Source organism: Lutra lutra, chromosome 4 (genome assembly GCF_902655055.1).
Source record: "Lutra lutra chromosome 4, mLutLut1.2, whole genome shotgun sequence".
NCBI classification, from domain to species: Eukaryota; Metazoa; Chordata; class Mammalia; order Carnivora; family Mustelidae; genus Lutra; species Lutra lutra.
The window spans coordinates 19,284,932-19,299,791 of record NC_062281.1 but is presented as its reverse complement, the minus strand read 5'-3'; positions in this window follow the sequence as shown (position 1 = coordinate 19,299,791).

Sequence of the window (14,860 nt, the reverse complement as noted above, 5' to 3'; positions counted from 1 at the left end):
GAGCCGAAGGCAGCTGCTTAACCAACTGAGCCACCCAGGCATCCCACGAGTGTCATTTCTTAATAAGTAAATGTTTTTGTCCCAAATTTGCTAAAGGTCAGTTTCCCCGATCATTGCTTCATTCCAATTCAAGTTTCATGTGGTTGTATCAGATTGGAAGGATTAAGTCATATTTTTACATTTGCATTGAAAGGATGTTTCCTGAATTCTACTCCAGGGGAGCAGAATTCATAATGTGGAAAATGACAAAATATAGGGAGGCTGTTCAAAATACATAATATTATTAGGTATTATTATATTAGTATGTATTAGCAATCCACAAATGAAGTACTATTGTATATATAGTAATTCATAAGCAAGACATATCTACATATACCAGAATAGATCATTGTTAGGTAATGTTCTTTCTCAGTCTTGGAAACATCTATGTGTATCTCATTAAATGCAGTACTTCTGCTATATATTATTAATCATTTTTGTTAGGTTAGGCTGTGATAACAATAACCCCAAATCTCAGTGTCTTAAAACAACGAAGTTTCCTTTTTTACTCATGTTACATCGTCTTTGTGGGGTTATCTGTAATTTTATTACTGTTCACTTTGCGATGGCTATAATCATGTTCTGCATTCTACATGTTCTCTTCATTATTTGATCCAGGCTATGGAACTGTCAGTATCTTAGACATGCTGTTTCTATACAAGAGAGGGAAGAGAGAGAGAGAGGGATAGAGAGAGAGAGAGATGGGAATAGAGACAAAAAGAGAGAGAGAGAGACTAAACCAAATAATAGTAATAACAACAGAACCACATAATCGCTCTAAAAGCATCTGCTTGAACATGGTATACATCACCAAAAATTCCATTGGTCTAAACAAACAAAATGAAATTGTTAAGCCTCATACCATTTGGGTAGGGGAGTGAAATATTCTTTTAGAAGGGACAGGAAATAAGTGACAATAATAATGAACTATTTCAATTCTCTTTCATCATCTCAAATAGTTTTTTTCTCAGCCTTACTTACAAAGCACTGATCTTATCTGTAAGGTATACCCACCAAACTTGCATCCAATCCTAGCAGGTGGCCCAGTCTAGAATATTGTGGTAATCTGTATCACATAAACAAAAAATTATCTGGTCCCACATTCGTGGGCTACATCTAAAGGCAGACAGGGCTCTTCATTTGGAATAGGAACACATGGGAGATACAGAGGAGTCATTGATTCATAGCAATTCTGAAATCCTACTGAGTAGACAATCATTTGTTTTTTAGATTCCACGTATAACTGAAACCATATGGTATTTGTCTTTCCCTGCCTGACTTATTTCACTTAGCATAATACCCTCTAGGTAGACAATCGGAGGGCCTCCTGTGAAAGAGTATTTTAAAAACCTCATCGTTTTAGATCCAGATTCTGCTCCTTGGAATTAGTTCCTCAGTCCATTGTTCTTGTTGACTCTGGCTTCACTTATTGGACGGTTCCTCCTATTCTCTGGTCTTTCTTTTCCAGATGCTGTTGCACAATCTGAGTGAGGCATTGGAGAAAATGCCTTACTTGGGGTCTTCACAGATTTCTTTTCCTACTTTTGTTTACAGGAGGTGGAAGTGGCCAAGCTCAGTTGAAGCCTCAAATGGTCAATTTCTTTTCATCGAGGTAGTTGGCTCTTTTGGAATTCCAATTATTTTAATTAATTTGACTCCAGGAAGCCGCACACAAAATTCTTTTTGAAACCTATCTTTATACTTCCCTAGATCTGCTTCAAGGTAAATCAAGCTTATTATGTTTCCATGAGAGATTCATGGCTTTCATCTCTTCTTTCTGAGCCATTTCATCACCTGAAGAATCTTAATAAACACTACCTTAATGATTTGGGAGGTTCCACACATATAGATGTTTTCCCACCATTGGACTGGACATTGCCATGAGGTTGGGTCATCATTGGACTTTGTTTTTCCAAGTATATCTCAAAATTGTCTTAGGCTAGTAGGAGAGGAAAACAGTTTCATATTGCAACTCTGCTTGCCAACAGTTCCAGTTGTTTCTGATTTCATTTTTTTCAGTAGTAACTTATCAAAAGCAACTAAAAGCAATTTAGTAAATCTAGTAGCATTCTGTTTCTCAGTATCTTTCCTTAAAGCCACATGACATTAGATTTATTATCTTCCAAGTTATTGCAGTTAACAGTTTATCACTGCCTCATATTTTTTCTTCATTTTCCCAACAATTAGTAAGTTTTTTTTTTGTTTGTTCTGTTTTTTCATTCATTCCTTACATCAATGCCCTCTATTTTAGCTTTCCCATTGTGGCATACCTTACTCTAAGCTTTCTGTATTGGTCAGCTTCTTCTAGGTTATGCTGTTGTAACAAACAATCCTTAAGCATCAGTGGCTTGACGCAACAAAGATTTATTTCTCACATGTATCCAGAGTACTTTGAATTGTCTGTCTCTCTGCTGTTATCACTTATGGGTTAACTGCCCTTATGCTTCACAAATATTTCCTTTAGACTTATGGAATTAAGGGGAAATTCCAGACTAATTTTGAGGAGGTAGGAAAAAAGCGATGATGAAGTCACCTGATAGCTCTTAAGGTTTTTGCTTAATGGTAGCTTTTGTTCCTTTACATTTCTTTTGCCAAAGTAAGTAAAATAACTAAGTCTGGTGGTCATGAGGCAGAAACACAAACTCCTTTTAATGGAGAAAGCCATGAATAAATGAAAAATAATAAAAGCTACCACATTTACCAACTTTCTAATACTTACTTTTTATTTCTCTATTTGGGCATATTAATTTTTTCTTGCTAAAAAGAAACAAATCGAGATAGGAGATATTTATTTATTTAAGAAAATATATATCAGGATCTCTCTGGAAAAAAAAATGCCTGTACTCAATACTAATGTATAACAAAAAACATTAATCTGATTTTCATAAGCTTTATAAAATTATTCAGAAGGGTGGATAAACAATATGAAACCTGTTGAGAAATGTGGTATCATTTCAAAAATAAATGATCTCTGAGTGGAACTACATGGAAATACTACTACTAATAATAATGTAATTATAATAGCTAATATCTCTTGAGTGTTTGCTGTTCCAGATACTGTCTTTTTTGTTTTTAGTTTTTAGAGGGACAGTGAGAGAGTGTGAACATGGAGTGGGGAGGGGCAGAGGAAGAGGGAAAGAGAGAATCTCAAGCAGACTCCCACACCTAGCACAGAGCCTGAGAACGGGCTCAATCTCACGACCCTGAGATCAACACTTGAGCTGAAACTGAGAGTTGGATGCCTAACCGACTGAACCACCCAAGCACCTTGTCCAGATACTGTCTTTAATTTCATCTCAACTTTATTCTAAATGAGAAAGCTAAAGTTTAACTTAGGTCATAGAGCTAGAAGGTGAAGGACAAGGATTTGAAGTGAGTTCTATCAGATTTAAGAGAGCAGTTCCCAGTCATTAAGCTTGTTAAGTTGTATATGTGTATTCTTATTTTATAATATATTTCAAATCTAAATTTAAAAATGATATTGGGGCACGTGGGTGGCTCAGTGGGTTAAGACTCTGCCTTTGGCTCAGGTCATGATCTCAGAGTCCTGGGATCAAGCCCCGTGTTGGGAATCTCTACTCAGCAGGGAGCCTGCTCCCCACCCCCCTCAGCCTGCTGCTCTGCCTACTTGTGATCTCTCACTCTCTGTGTCAAATAAATAAATAAAATCTTTTAAAAACATGGTATTAAATGGAGTGATCAATGGTGCACAATGCTTGGTTGGGGTTTAATTCATCTGGTGGGAGACTTTTAAACCCACGTTAATGGCTGAAATTCCTATAGTCTGGAAAGACACTAAAGCAGGAAACTAAAAATAGAGAGGCAAACATTAAAATAAATCTTCAGACTTTATTTAAAAATAATAATCCATTCAAAGACCAGAATAAACAAATTCTGTATACTTGTGGGAGACACTAGAGGGTAAAAATATGATGGTCTTAGAACCATAGCTACACTCTCAGGATCACACCTAATGCGGAAGGACACATGGGACACTTGGCAGAAGTCTGAAGTCTTGATTCCTTCTCCGTTCACCTTGAACCTTAGTGAGCCAGTGTTGACAGAGGTGAGTAAATGATCTCGCATACAGAAGTGATTGCGCGGGCATTTGCACCATCAGTGACTTGGGCTTATGGTAATTTAGTAAGAAATGGAATCCTGGGGACTATTTAATATCTGTTCTCAGTCAGGTAAAAATGCCTCCAGGAAAAGATTAGCTTCCTGGAAGTTATCTGATCCTGAGCCCGGAAGTAGAACTCGAGAAGCAGGAAGCAACATTAAAAAGGCCTAGAAACAAGCTTTGCCGTACTTCCTTTTACTGTTTAGTTGGCTGCTTTGCTAGAGTCAGTTGAAATGTCCTTATGAGCCCAGTTATGGCTTCTCATTTGCCTGTTGATGCAAGCATATCACCTGGACCCTTTTTTTCCCCCCCCAAGATTTTTACTCATTTATTTGACAGACAGAGATCACAAGTAGGCAGAGAGGCAGGCAGAGAGAGAGAGAGGAAGGGAAGCAGGCTTCCTGCTGAGCAGAGAGCCCGATGCGGGGCTCGGTCTGAGGACCTTGGGATCATGACCTGAGCCAAAGGCAGAGGCTTTAACCCACTGAGCCACCCAGGGCCTCATCACTTGGACCTTTTTATGCCTGGAAGGGAATGAATCAGTGGGGATTCCTTCCCCCTGCCCCCAGCTTTACTGAGATATAATTGACAAATAAAACTATAATATATTTAAAGTATGTAAGGCGATAATTTGCTATATGTATACATTGTGAAATAATTCCCACAATCAAGTTAACACACCCATTACTTCACATAGTTAACTATTTATTCATTTGGTGGGAACACTTCAGATCTACTTAAGCAAGCATACAACACACCATTATCAATGTAGACACCATGTTATAAATTGGATTCTCAAAACTTACTCACCTTATAACTAAAGGTTTGTCCATGTTGACCACCCTTTCCCCATTTCTGCCACCCTCCAGCCCCTGGCAACCACCATTCTACTTTATGTTTCTGTGAGTCTGACATTTTCTTTCCCTTCCTTCCTTCCTACTTTCCTCTCTTCCTTCCTTCCTTCCTCCCTTCCTTCCTTCCTTCTTCCTTCCATTACCCATATAAGTAATATCATATAATATTAGCATTTATGTGGCTTATTTAAGTTAGCATAATGTCCTCATATTTATCTATGTTGTTTTCTTTTTAAAGACTGCGTAATATTCCATTGCGTGAGTATATGTTTATGTATGTACATAGATAAGTAGGTCTCTCTCAATCAGCATAAATATATATTTACATTTTAAAAAATCCATCCCTGAATGGACACTTAGTTTGCTTCCATATCTTGGCTATGGTGAATAATGCTGCAGTGCAGTGAGTATGGATGCAGGTGTCTCTTCCAGATAGTGCTTTTGTTTCCTTTGGATAAATGTCCGGAAGTGGGATTGCTGGGTCATATGGTAGTTCTGGTCTTAATTTTTTGGGGGGAATGTCTGTTCTGCTTTCATAGGTAGGATTTCCTTTTGATTAGCGTCAATGGGATCAGACAGAGCCAACTAAATTATATTCAGAAAAAAAAACCCTGTAGTCAATGTCAATCTCAGATCGGTGTGTGTGTGTGTGTGTGTGAGTGTGTTTGTGTGTGTTGTGTCTATGTTGGAGAGACTGAGAGAGACAAAGGGAATCCCATGACATTTTGAAAACGGATTGACAGCTGGTCAGTCTCTGTGGCTACTTATTTAGGTGGATATCAGTAGCCTTAATTTAATCCCCCCTGTCAGAACCATTTAACTTGAATCTGACATAACTTTAGACTTTGTCCTATTTTAGGGATTTCCAAAGCAAAATATTGAGCCACACTTCTTCTTTGCATTAAATCATAGTTTCTGCCTGCATGTGCTAGAAGAACAGGCAAATCAAGTTCAATCCATAGCCTGGTGCATTTACAGCCTCTAGATATTTGACCAAGCTGTTAGGAAGGAGGTAAAACATGGATTCAGTGTTTGGATCACAGATGTTGTGTTGTCTCTTTTGAGCTTGGTGAGTATGGGCTCTGCCAGCTACACCAAAATGCAAGGTGTTGTTGAATCAATTCTGACTCTGGGAAAAGTACTTTCCTTTTTGGTTCTTCTAGCTGTTAACAGATGCCCTAGAGTTTTGTAGAGACCCCATTAATTTTTCTCGTTTTAGTATCTCATTTATACAGTTCATACATTTGCGTAGTTTAAAAAGTCATGGGGCACCTGGGTGGCTTAGTTGTTAAGTGTCTGCCTTCAGCTCAGATCATGATCCCAGGGTCCTGGGATCAAGCCCTGCATCAGGCTCTCTGCTCTGTGGGATTCTCCTTCTCCCACTCCTCCTGCTTGTGTTCCCTCTCTCTTGCTGTGTCACTCTCTCTCTCTCTCTCTCTCTCTCTGTCAAATAAATAAATAAATAAAAATCTATAAATAAATAAATAAATAGTCACATTGGTCCTCAGAGTATCCATTGATATGAAAATCAATACCCCCATTCTGCTCTCATCCCATTTTTCCTCTTTAGAGGCAACATCTTTCAAATATTTTCACTTTTTTTTGGTATTTACCTTTGTATCTCTAAATAATTTACTTTTATTACTTCTCAGTGTTTTATTTTAGGAAATTGTCACCTGGATTTTTACCATTGAAGTTGCGGATTTTGTTTTATTTCCTTTCCCTGCATTTTTTATCCATTTACTTCCTCTGTCTTCCCATCTACCTGCCTGTTAAAGCTAATTTTGTTTTATTTTAGTCAATTTAACAGTTAATATTTGCCTTTTAGAACATGAATATAATATTCACACTGAACTTGGGTTTGATATCCTCTGCGTGTTCCATAATATATGCATAATCTTAGGAACCATCTGAGGTGAGGGATCCGGGCATAATTTTCTATATTTTATGGTAACCTCTTTTCCCCCCTCGGGAGAACTTTTTATTCCTTCTCAAGTTTTTTATTTGTTTAGTTTTTTATGTATTCAGCACAATGCAACCTGAAATTAAATACAAGGTGTCCTACCAATTTCTATTCTTTTTTTTTTTTTTAAGATTTTATTTATTTATTTGACAGAGAGAGATCACAAGTAGAGAGGCAGGCAGAGAGAGAGAGAGAGGGAAGCAGGCTCCCTGCCGAGCAGAGAGCCCGATGCGGGCCTCGATCCCAGGACCCCAAGATCATGACCTGAGCCGAAGGCAGCGGCTTAACCCACTGAGCCACCCAGGCGCCCCCATATTTTTTTTTAATAAAAGTTTTTTTTTAAGATTTTATTTATTTATTTGACAGAGATCACAAGTAGGTGGAGAGGCAGGCAGAGAGAGAGAGATGAGGAATCAGGCTCCTGGCTTTAACCCACTGAGCCACTCAGGCACCCCTCAACATGTTTTAAAGTACAAAACAAGCTAACAAGCTTTGCTCTTTCTTCTTTGAAAAGTATGCCTTTGTAATGCCAAAATTGAAAAATATTTCTAATGCTGTCTATTTCAAAATGACTGGAAGTCAATATAAATCAAAAGTAAATGAATTTAATTCAGGTGGGGGTATTCTGTTGCTAAACCGCCAGTGTTAGAATGAGTTCTAAAGCAAAGCCATAGTTTGTAAATTATTATTTTTTCCTAAAAATATTTTCTTGCCTTATTTCAACACATCACTAATTACATTGTTAAGGATTTTTCACATAATTTGGGTTCTACTGACAGCAAAGCCACATTAGACATACTTTCTTGAATCCCATTGTAGTTCTTAGATTTTTTTTTTTTTTCATTAACTTCAGTTTACAGAAATTTTTCTCTTCTGGGGCAATAGCAATTGGAATTGTCAACGAATTCCCAGGCGCCCCCAATTTCTATTCTTGGTGGAGTTTTTTCCAGAGCATTTTTTGTGCTCTTTTTTTTTTTTTTTAAGATTTTATTTATTTACTTGACAGACAGAGATCACAAGTAGGCAGAGAGGCAGACAGAGAGAGAGAGGAGGAAGCAGGCTCCCCACTGAGCAGAGAGCCCGATGCGGGGCTCAATCCCAGGATCCTGGGATCACGACCTGAGCCGAAGGCAGAGGCTTTAACCCACTGAGCCACCCAGGTGCCCCTTTTGTGCTCTTCTTTAGACTGGTGGCCTCTCGGCCTAATTTTTGCACTGTCCCTGGGAGGATTCCCTTCTTCTCCTTCCTGTGTTGGGATCACCTTGGATCCGTGGGGATGACTCATCTTGACTGATTCTTTATCCCTAAATTCACCACTCCAGGATATGTATCTGAACCATTTTCAGGCTCACAGGGTTGACTAAGATTAGAGAAGCCCATTTGTTTATTGGGTGGATCTCTAGATCTCTCTAAGGCTTGTTTGATGGGGTTCACTTATTCCTCTCTTTTAAAAATGATACTTTTGATGACAAATGTACCTGATGTTTCTCATGTAGAGTCCTTATCCTTTCTTGAGAATAAACTTCTGAAGTTTGGCCTGTCCCCAGCTGTGGGCAATTTGGGACAAAATCTGGATATCTGTTCCTCAAATTGACTATCAACTCTCCTTATTATGCTTCCTCTTTTATTTACACTTTCAAAACTGTGAGCAGTTCCTCTACTTTAGGGAACTCAGGGAAAATTGAGTTGGACTTGGCTTTTCTCAGTTCTATACTAAGATTTAATTTTCTTGGATTGGCTAAGTCATTTGATACCAATCCATCTACTTTGCATTTTCTAATATTTTATTATTTTTCCTCTCCTATTTCTCCTCATCTTTGTGGATTTATGCATTTAAAAAATCTTTTATTGCCATTTAAATGAGGTTTTGGAAAAGACCAAAAGTAGGTAAGTATATTCAACTTTCCATCTTTTCCAAGGAGCCCACCATATATATAAAATTTAAACATACTCTTTTCCAATCAGTACAATGAAAACAAAGCATTTAAATCCTGTCTGTCTCCTCTTTCTTCAAACAACAAACATTAAACCTGAACTGTTACATAACTACAAAGAAAGTCTTTTCCCAAGATATTTGCTGTGCTTGAAATATTTATTGTGCCAATACAAGATATTAATCAGTTCAAACTATGTGTTCTTAATTATCAAGATTATTAAATGACCTCCCAAAATAACCACTTGGGGAAACATTACAAAATATCCTCCCAGGGGTATGCTGGCCAGGTCAAAAAGGGTTTTCCTGTATTTCTTGGAGAAAAGGGACATCATGTGTCATGTACTATATGGTGTCGATGATGTGGAATGGCTTGTCCTACGGAGAATGAGTGCCATGTCACTGGAAGTGCTGAAAGAGAAGCTGGGGAACCATCTATCAGGGATTCCAACATGTTTACTTCAGGTTAGAATAACTGAAGTCTAAAAATCCTTTCCACTCTCTGTGCACTTACGAGTCTATGAATTTTGGTGAGAATTCCTCTCAAATTTGCGTCCTTGAACATTAGCTCTGTTATGGTATGATGATCTTATGCTGTGCTTGGAGGAACCAACTGGTCTTAGATCCTTACATCCTAGGTCCCATGTGGGCTAGTTCTGCCCCTAGTCCCTGTCCCTAGTGGCTGACATTGTGATTGCTCAGGTCGGTTGTTGAAGACACTTTTAGAGAAGGGGAGAGACAGAAACAGAAAGAAACAGAAGAAAAGATGAAAGAGTTCAGAATATTGAAGGATTCCAGAAAAATAGCAGCAGCAACAGTGTGAGCTGTTGTGTATTATAACCTTCACCAGGTTAGGGTCACTCTTTGTGAGAGAGTCATGAGGTCCAGGGTCTGTCGTAAAGAGTACAGGCAGGGCTTGCTTTCTGGGTCCTTCTCTCATCTAAAATGTTTTAATTCATACTGAGGTAGAAGAGCAGTTAAGTAAATGTTACCATTGTGCTTAGTTTTTATTATTTATTTTATTTTTAAAAATATTTTATTTAGTCATTTATTTTAGAGAGAGAGTGTGTGTGTGTGCATGAGCAGGCAAAGGAGAAAGAATCTCAGATTCCACACATGAGCACAAAGTCTGACATAGGGCTTGATTCCACGACTCTGAGATAATGACTTGAGACAAAACTAAGGGTCAGATGCTTAACGGACTGAGCCCCCATTGTGTTTAGTTTTTAGAACCTCTTCACCTAGTTCTCTACTTCATTGATGAGGTAATTGAATCTGAGTTTAAGTAACTGAATTAGATAAACCAAGGCTCAGAAGCTGAGTACCATAGGTCATTTTTTTCCCATACTATGAAATTTTCCCATGGTGTTGTCTCTTAAAGGCAACTTTGTTGGGGAACAGAATTCAAGAACTCTCAGGGTAGTCTGAGGCTGGGTAGGACACTGCCTTGTTCATGATGGTAGTGTTGATGGAAATAAACCTGATGAGAATTCATGTTGTCTTCTGCTGTGACGTGATTTTTTTTTTTTTTTTTTTTTTTTTTTTTTAAGCACCAGCTGGTAGTTGGTAGCCAACACAACCTCATCCTCTGCCTGGAACAGTGGAAGGCCTTTATAAATCATGGCCTCTTCTCTTTGGCAAAGTTAGAGTTGGAACACTCTCAGGCCAGGAAGCTGGTGACAATTTTCTACCTTGAGCATGAGATTCTGTGAGAAGGAGGAGATATCTTTTTCACTCTCAGATGTTCACATAGGAGTAGAAGAAGAGGTGAGAAGGATTGGGAAAAGGGTCATTTGGGATTTTAAGAGTGCCTTTCATAATGATGCTTATATAGGAATCTTTGTAGTTAATATAATATACCTGGGAAAGCTGTCATGGCCACAATATTTCTAGACATTTTATATGGCATGTTAATCAATTAAAAAAAAAAGCCCTAGATTTTTGAGAATTTAAAGTTTCTTAAACAGCCTAAATTTGATAAAACTCTGAGTGGTAATTTGTTAAGAACTGGCCCTTTAAAATTTTAAGCAATTATATTTGGTTTTCCCCTAATTTTCCCAAAGACTTGCAAAACGTGTCTGTATGCAAGCAATGGAAAAATAAGACTTTGGCTTGGATAAATTAAACCAAAAGATCTCCAAAATACATTGCTTCACTGTCTATACTGATTATATTGTCTTCATGTGAAACTTGCCTTTATTTATCACACATCAACTGCAGGAATTTCATGGCTGTTAAATTGCCCATGACCCGTAGTAAATGTTAAATAAAATATTGCTATTGATTTTTTTTTTTTTTTTTTTTTTTTGTAGCGTATACTGTTTGGCCAATTTGGACAAGGTTCTTTTAAGGCTGTTTTTTCTTCTGTGCCCAACTGTCTTGACCAAGAACAACATCTTTCTCCCATTTCTCAAACTTGGAAATTAGACTCTTCTCTCATCTATAACTGGTTGCTTTTTACAATCCTGATACTTTTTTCCCCCTAAATAAAGGTGCCACAGTAGTTCTCGCCTTTTTAATTCTGTAGTTTCTGCTTTTGCCCATGTCTTCACGACTCAAACCTAGGCTATGGAATGAACTCCCAGCCAGAGCCTGTGTTCAGACTCTCCCACTGCATCCTACTTCCTCTATGACTCCTATCAGTGGGATTGCATGTGAGGAAGTGCTGTTGATTATGGTGGCTAAGAGCACCATTGGTGCTTAATCACAGTGTTGCCTCAGCTTGGCTGTTTGCCAGGGGAAAATTATTTAATCTCTCTGTGCTCCTGTTTCATGATCTCTAAAATGGGGGTTATGATAGTGACTGACTCTAATGTTTGAATTTTTACGTGGAAAAAAAAAATGCCCAGAACATTGTAATTGCTCACTATGTGTTATTATTACTGAATTTCAATACCTGTCCCACCATAGTTTTTTTTTTTTTAATTTTTAAGCTTGCATTAATTGAGCACCAACTATGTGACAGGGACTCTGTCAAGTAGATTTATGGTCATATATTGCTTGTATAGGATGGCTTTTTTTTATCCTCAAAAATACAGATTAGGAATTGAAGCTTCAGGAAGTTAAATCACAAGGTCAAAGTCCCACAGCTAGCAAGGGATGCATTAGAGATTGGAATACAGACCTCTTTGATGCCAGAGCCTAAGCTCCTGTCCAACAGTCTGTTCTATTCTACCCCCACATGTGAATTCTGGCCTGTGACTCAATTTGTCACTAGCCATTTGTAAGATGGGTACAACATTGTCTTCAACAGAGAACTGTGTGGAAATTAAATAATGTTGTAAAGTGTTTAAAGTCTGTCACTCAATAGTCCCTCAATAACTATTATTAATATTATTACACACTACTATTATTATCTCAATGTTTTCAGTAATAAAAATAATCTATTTTTAAAAGATTTATATATTTATTTGAGAGAGAGAGTGCACACAGAGGGACAAAGGGGGAAGCAGAGAGAGAGAGAATCTCAAGCAGACTTGGCACTGAGCCTGGAGCCCGGCGGGGCGAGAGGGTGGAGGGCTCCATTTTAGGACTCTGAGATCATGCCTTGAGCTGAAACCAAGAGTCCAGCTAACAAGACTGAGCTACCCAGGGGCTCCAGAAGTAATCTATTTTTAATATTAAACATTGTATTACTCTTCTTTTTCATTTTTTTTTCATAATCACATCAATTTCTTCTTCTAGATTAACTTGAAAATTATTTCACCAAATTACTTACCCACTCTCAAAATTCTTCATTAGTAGTTTGTTCAGAATTGTGTTAAGATCACAAACTAATTTTAGAGGAGGTGATATCTTTATTGCAGATTTCTTATCAAGGAACATGGAATGTCTTAACATAATAAAAAATAACAAGAAATATTTCTAATTCTGTTCTTTTATGGCCTCATTAAAATTTTAGAGATATCTTTATTACAGGCTCTGCATACTTTCTTTATTTTCTTTTTCTCTCTCTTCCTCTTTCTTTCCCTCCCTCCCTCCTTTCCTTCTCTCTCTTTCTTTCTCTATCCCTTTCCTTTTCTTTCTTTCTTTCTTTCTTTCTCTCTCTCTCTCTCTCTATCCCTTTCCTTTTCTCTTTCTTTCTTTCATTATTTTTTACAGGGAGAGAGAGAGACAGAGAAAGAGAGAATCTTTTTTTTTTTTTAAAGATTTTATTTATTTATTTGACAGACAGAGATCACAAGTAGGCAGAGAAGCAGGCAGAGAGAGAGGAGGAAGCAGGCTCCCTGATGAGCAGAGAGCCCAATGCGGGGCTCGATCCTACGACCCTGGGATCGTGACCTGAGCCGAAGGCAGAGGCTTTAACCCACTGAGCCACCCAGGCGCCCCGAGAGAGAGAATCTTAAGCAGGCTCCACACCCAGTGTGGAAGTTGACACAGGGCTCAATACCAAGCCCCTGAGATCATGACCTGAGCTGAAATCAAGAGCTGAATGCTCAATTGACTGAGTATTCCAGATTCCCCATACCTGCATATTTTCTTAATATTTTATTTTTTTGTTCATATTATAAGTGCTATAATTGCTCCATTTTCTTTAAGTTCTGTCATTTTTATTACTTTTGTGTATGTCACTTTCTTTATATATATTTTAAGTGTACATTTATTTATTTTTATTTATTTATTTATTTATTTATGTTCAGTTAGCCACTATGTAATAGAACATTAGTTTTTGATGTAGTGTTCGGTGATTAATTAGTTATGTATAACACCTAGTGCTCATCAAAACACGGGCCATCCTCAATACCCATCACCCTGTTATCTCCTCCTTCTACCCCCTCCCTCTGAAACCCTCTGTTTCCTGTGGCCCATAGTCTCTCAGGGTTACTTTGATAATCTACCATTTCTCCTGCTCTGGAACTGTACTGGTAAACAGTTAAATGATTCAGAGATATCACTGTACTTGTTCAGAATGTTTCATTTGTTGTTAATAGTATGTGTTATACTGGTATTATGAATACATTTATGTGTACTTATCCACCAGGTCACATGTTATCATCTCCATTTGGCTCATGAGAATATACCTGTTTGAGTATAATATTGAAAGACAAATATTTGCAAACTTGTGCTCTGGTGGATAATAAATACAGGCTCCTGCATTTCTTTGATCGGAATAGCTAGGAAGCCTCTATGGGGGTGGTAGGTTTTGAAGTTGCCAAGGAGAGACTGACAGACTTTAACAAAGGAGAACTATCTTGAGGTAAGACAAGAGAGAATGAGGGAAGAAGGCGGTTAAGAGGATGAGAGAGAAAGAGAGAGAGAGGACGTGAATGAGGGAAAGGAATTGAGATAGTAATGCAGCATATGACTATGAGTAGTTAATGAGACATCGTCTAGAAGTGTGAATATTTTTATGTGGTTAAATCATACACATAAACTCATACTTTAGGAAAGTGATGTAGAATAGGGTTCTTCTGTCAACCCAGAGCAACTGAGAGAGAGTATCTCGAATACGGTGCTGTTAGAGGATTCTGAGGCTAAGTCTTGGCTCTGGGGAGAAGTATGCTCTGATATCAAATTGGGGCTCTAGAGGGATAGAGGGTGGCTTCTTTGTCACATATTACTCTCAATAACTTCTAGGAGTTGAGTGACAACTGTAAGCAAGTTCCCTGGAAATAAAGCAAATTATAAGCAACCAGAGGAAGAAAAAGTTGGTTCATAAAGAAGAAAACTAAGTTAACCCCATGACAGAGAAAAAAATTCCTTTTTTGTACTATTTTTTCCAAATTGGCAAACAAATTTCAATATTGGTGATATTTGTTGATAGTGTGATCAATATAGCCACTCAGATCCTGTTCTTCTCTTGTGCCAATATTCTCTATTGGTAAGGAGGTCTTCTCCTCCTCCATGTTGCTTGGGCCTGACTTGTAGCAGAGTGCTGCCTAACACTGGCCTGTTGTGCATGGGATATGGGGTGGGAGACTTAGCACCATTCAAAATTCATTTGTTTTTCA